The following is a 6643-nucleotide window of genomic DNA, read 5'->3' on the forward strand; positions in this document are numbered from 1 at the left end:
AAATCGTATTAGGCAAACAGCCTATGACGCCACTACATGTTGCTAAATCTAAAAATTAGGGAAAGTGTCCAGCAGCATACAGAGTTGCAAGGGACAGACTTGAAATGTTATCTGAGGCACAAGATAGCTTGCGCAAGGCTCAGCAGCGCATGAACAAGTATGCTGACCAACATCGTCGCTCAGTTGAGTTCAATGTGGGTGACAAAGTGTTGCTGAAACTTACCCCACAAATCTGGAAACAAATTGTGAGTAAAACCAGACATGGGGGTTTGACTCCTAAGTATGATGGTCCATTTGATGTGGTAAAATGAGTGGGCGAAGTTGCTTATAGGTTGAAGCTGCCAGAAAGGTTGAAAATCCATCCCACTTTTCATGTGAGTTTCTTAAAACCTTACTTTGCAGATGCTGATGAACCGGACAGAAACAGGTCAAAGAGGGCTCCTCCATCAGTACCTACACTGTATAATGCTGAAATTGAGAAGATTCTTGATCACCGGGTTTTGGGCACAAGTAAGAAGAATACTAAGACTGAGTTCTTGGTTCACTTGAAAGGCAAGAGTGCAGCAGACGCTGTTTGGGAGAAAGCAAAAGACCTATGGCAGTTTGATGCTCAAATCGATGACTATATCAAAATAGTCTCGATGAGGACATCGAGTTCAAGTGGTGCGGGTGGTTTGTTAGACCCGCAAACTACTTGATCTAACCACGTGCAGACATGTCAAGGACTTGGGCATTGGTCTTGATATGGATGACGGCAAAACAGTGCAACACAAGTTTAAGTGCTTGGGTGTTGGCAAGGCATCTTGAACGTGCATGGCTTACGTGCGGGCTAAGGGCGTTTGCAAGACAACATGTTGGCTTGATGAAGCAAGGCTGCGAAGACTTGGCAATGTCAAGGACAAAGGAAGTTCACCTGAAATTGCTGAAATAAAACTAAGTGTTGAAGACAGCTAAAATATTCTAAGTGTTGGAAGCTGGAAGGATTATTCTAAGTGTTGGAATGAAGCTTGAAATATTCTAAGTGTTAGAATATTAGTATTTCGTGTAGATAAGAATGTAATTTGAATTAGATTCTATCTGTTGGAAAAATAGCTGTTGCAAAGTTAGTTTTGAACCCTGGGCTGACATGTGTCGGACAGGTGTCATTTGTAACCGCCGCATGTAACTGCATGTAACTGCCATTGTGCAGAATTATGATTTAAGGTGGAAATTCGTCTAAGGCAAGGGACAGAGAGTTTTCTAGCCTTAGACTGATTTGTGAAGCCTTCCTTTGTATTAATATTTGATTAATAAAGGGTGGGACTTGTTCCTGTAAACGCTGCCTGTTTATTGCTTGTTTGACATTGCTGTTTAAGTATTTCTATACTTAGTCAATTCTATGGGTGTAAGTAGGCTGAAGTATTACAGACGTTGTAAGACTGCCTAGAGTGGTGTGCGAGAAAAATAAATCACCCTCTTTCAATTAGTATCATAGCAAGGTTAAACAATGGTGAAAAATAAAGGATTGAAGATGAACAAAGGTGGTACATAATGATTTGCTGTATCAATGAATAAATCGACCCTCTTTCAGTATCAATGAATATTGAATAGAACACTAAATTTGATTTGAGAATTCAACTAGTAAAATTGGACGATCTTGAGAACCCTATTGGGGAAAGACTCCATGGGTACAAGCATAAATTATTTATCAGGGCCCAATAACAATGGTGAATGGAAAATCTTGAATTGAAACCTTGGAATTTTCTTCCTTAGCCTCAGAGGGAATTTTTAGAATGAACATAGGGGGAAATTTATGATTTAGGAGAATGATTTAATTGGGTGATTTTATGAATTTAATTACTTATATAGGACATAAAATGGGGGTTAAAACGACATAACTTAGGTATGAATCACAAATGGGAATAATAAATAGCCTTCCCCAGAGAAGCGGATGGGTGACCAATATGGATGCATCAACAGTCTATATAAGGCACCACAGGTCTTATAAGGAACCTTCCGGGAGACCTCAAATTCTGGCAACCTAAAACGTCTAAGCCACTTACCTAAAATATCCCTTTCACAAGTCATTTAGGATTTCTTGAAGGGTACATGTTCTTTTTTAGGCCTGTGATCCTGTCCATTAACCCACTTTAACCTTTTCAAAGTCCGAGGTGTTACACGAAGGCCATTAATACAATCATCCAGGACAACATATTCTTTCCCACTCAAGGGAGGAATGATAACCTAATTTGGATGCTCACAGGAAATAACTTTTTCTATCAAGAATGGATATCAATTGCTGGACAAAGATTGTGATAGATTGGATAATCCTCAACAGAAAGACTTTTTATGGATTTTGAAGCTAACAATCCCCACCAAAATCAATACCTTCCTCTGGATCCTCCACCATAATAGGCTTTCCTCAAATATCTACCTTCAAGCATCAGATCAACAGTAATCCATAGTGCCAGTACTACAAAATAAAAGTGACGATGCAACCCACATTTATTCCACTACCCTAAGGCACCAAACTACTGGAAGAAGGTTGTTTTAGTGAGTACACTTAAGATCAAGTTAATAACTTCTATCATTGATTCCTCCAACATAGAACAGACCTAGAGATCCCCTAAGGACAAAACCATTAACAAACACACCCTTGGGAAAATGGTTTTGCTTTCAATAATTAGCATCTACGACTTGGAATAAATGATACTGTTTTTAATGGTAACGAAAAACCATTAAAAAAAGCAAGTGAAAGTGAACAACACCAAATTCCATCATCTGATCAACACAACCAATTAAAACATGAAAAGGCGTATCCTAGTCAAATGAGAGGCACCACCTCATGGAACCTACTAGCTTAGCATTAATGCTCACAGGGAACTACTGAATGACTGGGAGGAATTGGAGGGGTAATCAGAAACCATGATGGAGAATGGATATGTAGGCTTTCAAAAAACCAATTCCACATAGATGCAATACAAGCAAAAATCTTAGCAATTTTTTATGAGCTACAAGAAGCGAAAGAAAGAATCATAACACCTTATACTCTCAAATTATACTTCCAAAAAGAAGTATAAGTGGTCAAATCAAGGACACAACTCCATTATTAGGTTGGGGTCTACGTCTATTTCGTCAAGTCCTTTCAGAAAATAGTTAATTAAAAGGGGGTTTTTTGTGGAAAAAAATGTTCAATTATTTATAAATAAAGCAAGTGGCAAGATTAAAACTTTGGTGTTTATCAAGTAGTGAGAAAAACTAGGGCATAACTGTTCCACATAGGTTCATAACGCTGTACAATTCTTTCCTAGTGTCTTGCATGCAAAGTTATAAGTTATGTATCTCTAAATCCTTGGTCCTGCATTTAGAGAATTTCACCCCATATCTTGTTCTGGCTACATGTCTCTAAGTTACTTAATCTTACCTTTACCTCATATTAAGCATTATATTCGATGTATGGTTTATTTACTACTTTGCACCAATCTAAACTAGCTTATTAGATAGTGTCCACTAAATTTGTGTTGATAATTCTTTTCCTACTAACTACCCGCTTGGTCCAGGAAGTAGAAATAGGGCAAGTTCTAACGTGTGCACTCGTTAAAAAACTTCTAAATGAAAGAATTATCAATACATGCAAGAACCTCTAGAATTGTTATTTAGCTAGTTTAACCTTGTTGAGCACCCATGGTTCCCACAACCCTAGTTGTGGATTTTGTTACCCATGCTTAGAAGAACACAATTCATATTTGTTGAATAATAAATCATGAACTTATTTGAACATCAAGAAAATCAAGAAATTATACTTGAAATAAAAAGGTTCACTTGAGAATCGATTCCGGAAATTTGAATTAATTCTCAAATTCCAAAGTCAAGTCTCCTATAACAAAAGTATGAAAAATAATAAAGATTCTAACCCAAAAACTAGGTATTTTACCCTATTTATAATAACAAAGTCCTAAATTAAAAGGAGTTAAAAATAAGGAAAGTTTATCCGAAAACGCGTCTTCAATCGACGACTCCACCGATGGTCCATCGATGGAACAATGGACCGTCGACTGCCTCCGTCAGTCCATACTTAGCATCTTCTTCAAGCCTCCAAATCACACCATTTCTGATTCAATCAGTGAACCAACATCACGGTCTATCAATATAGTTACGGTCCATCGGTGCATATCGTCATACCATATCTAGCTTTTCTCGAACACCAGGTATTGGGGCAGTCGCTGATCACATAGACGACTTGACAACATGGTCCGTTCGATCAACCGATGGACTGTCGATCCTTCTGTAGCCCCACACTTTTTCAGAATTCCCTGAATTGCTTCCAATTATGCTCAAACCTTCAGTCGATGGTCACAACCTACGGTCTGTCGATAAGACAACTGGCCGTCGATGGCTTCGTGGGTCATTTCTGCACAGTTTTCTGCATTTTTATTTTGGACAACTATCCTACAAAACACAGATAAAAACACATTTAAATTACTACAAAAAGGCCCTAGACATACACTAAACTGAAGGAAAAATCATTGAAAGTACCGTGAAACCACGGTACATCAACACCCTCAACTTAATTTTGTTGTTTGTCCTCAAGAAACGCACTATGACTCACAACAACACCTTCATAAAGAAGTATCCTCTTTTAAGATTTCACAATCATATGGCTATCAATCCCAACTATTTTCATTACTTTATTGTGTGATTTTACTCTTCGTCTCACTATGCTCATTCATGTGGATGAGACTATGACACAGACTCACTACAAACCAATACATCTACTCTTTTATCTCTCACAAAGGCACCAACTCTCCAATATTGTAACTACTGTTCTCACTTGAAAAGATATCCTCCTTTTTTTTTGCACAGTGATTTGAAATTTGAGTATAAGGATCATTATTCAACACTAACACTCAAAATAACTTCACACCTAGTTGGTACTTGTCACCATAGGCTTTCCCTTATTTTCACTTCTTAAGTTCACCATATTAGACGCCTAGGATCACAATAGGACTTTCTTGGTTTGTAATGTAAGCTCTGGTTAAGGATTGATACTTATTGTTACATTTTAGTGACTTGGTTCCTTCCTTGACATTACGGCTAAGCGTCCTAGTTCTTTTATTGTCTATTATGCTTTACTCTTCGTTTTCTTGTACTCTTTGACTTGTTTTCTCCTTTATTTCTCCTTTTTGTGCAAATGACTCTTACTTGAACACTTCTTTTTTTTATATTATTTCTTTTTCTTTACATCAATTACGCTTTAAAAGAGTCACTTCTCTTTTTTTTTCATTAATCCTTTCAACCCCACTTTTCAGGACATTACTCATAGAAGAAACCCTGAACTTATGACCTTGCCATGAGTCGAGGTAAACAATACCCAAGTTTGGGTCAGGGACAAGACGGGATCGATTTCTGCATTAGCCACCCTAAACTTATGCTTTTGGCCTTAGTTTAGGTGCACATGTCCGATGAGAGACCAGGGCCAACACATTATTCCCAGGCAAGGTGAGTTAGGGTAGAAAAAAACCATTGTAAGCTCAAAATTCTTTGATAAAAAAGAGATCAATTTCATTTAGTTTTCTTTTATTTAGGATAAATATTGGCTAATTTGAACAAGGGACTATAATACTTTCTAATTGTCTAACACAATTTTTTTTTTGCAGGACTAACCTGGCAAGTTCTAACTAGGTACCAACAGTGGAACAATAAACCTTCCTCACACTCTCTTAGCATCTCATTACCCTACCAGATTATCAGACACATAGTTCGAGTGTTAGATTGAGGGTCATGCAATGGTGCATCTCTATGTCATGCTTAGATCTAACACATTCACTATGCCTAATCATGTAAGCATTCACTTTAGAATGGGATATCATTAATATTTAGCCATCATACTTCAAATTTTACATTCATACTTTGTACAAGATACTAAATATGTCATTTCAACAGTAAAATAAAAAGTCTATTGGGGAAAAAGAACATAGGCAAGAAAATTAACAAGAGAGGATCGTGAGTTGGGCTACTCAGACTTCACCCTAGAACTCACTTTCCATTTACCCCACCCCTAACAAGAAAGCATGCAATTATCCTCAATGCATAAGAAATATAGAAAAAAAAACAAGATGGTAGGTGAAGCAAACCTGAGGCGCATAGAGCCGAAGATCAACAAGCAAGCGGGTCCAATTTCCTCGAACCTCCTCCATCAGTAGTAGGGACACCATTAGTAGTGTCCGAAGCAATGTCAGCACCCTCAGTGGTGCTCTTCTCAGCAGCCTCAAATCTGGAGCTAGACATCCCAGCAGCTAACTCATGAGCCCTCATCTGTCGAGCCTCCTCATCGAGCAATGAGGATCTCATCGCATCTTCCATATCTAATCGCTCCCTATTACTAGACCAAGCACCCTCCCCCTCACTGGTTTGCTTAGAATGGTGCCTCTTGTCACGCTCACGTGGCGGAGGCGGTGGTGCAGTGGTAGTATGGAACAGTGCAGTTTGCACAGTATCCTCAACAAACTCTGTAGGTGTGGCCTCAGGATCAGGTACCGGAACGTCCAACCACCAGACTCGCCACATCCGCCTGGAGGCGCTGGTGGGCTGCCTAAATCCTCTTCTCCGTTTGTTGAGCAACCTTCCTCTCAATCTGATCCTCAGCCTCTACAATGAACTTCTG

Source organism: Solanum lycopersicum, chromosome 8 (assembly GCF_036512215.1).
Source record: "Solanum lycopersicum chromosome 8, SLM_r2.1".
Taxonomy (NCBI): domain Eukaryota; kingdom Viridiplantae; phylum Streptophyta; class Magnoliopsida; order Solanales; family Solanaceae; genus Solanum; species Solanum lycopersicum.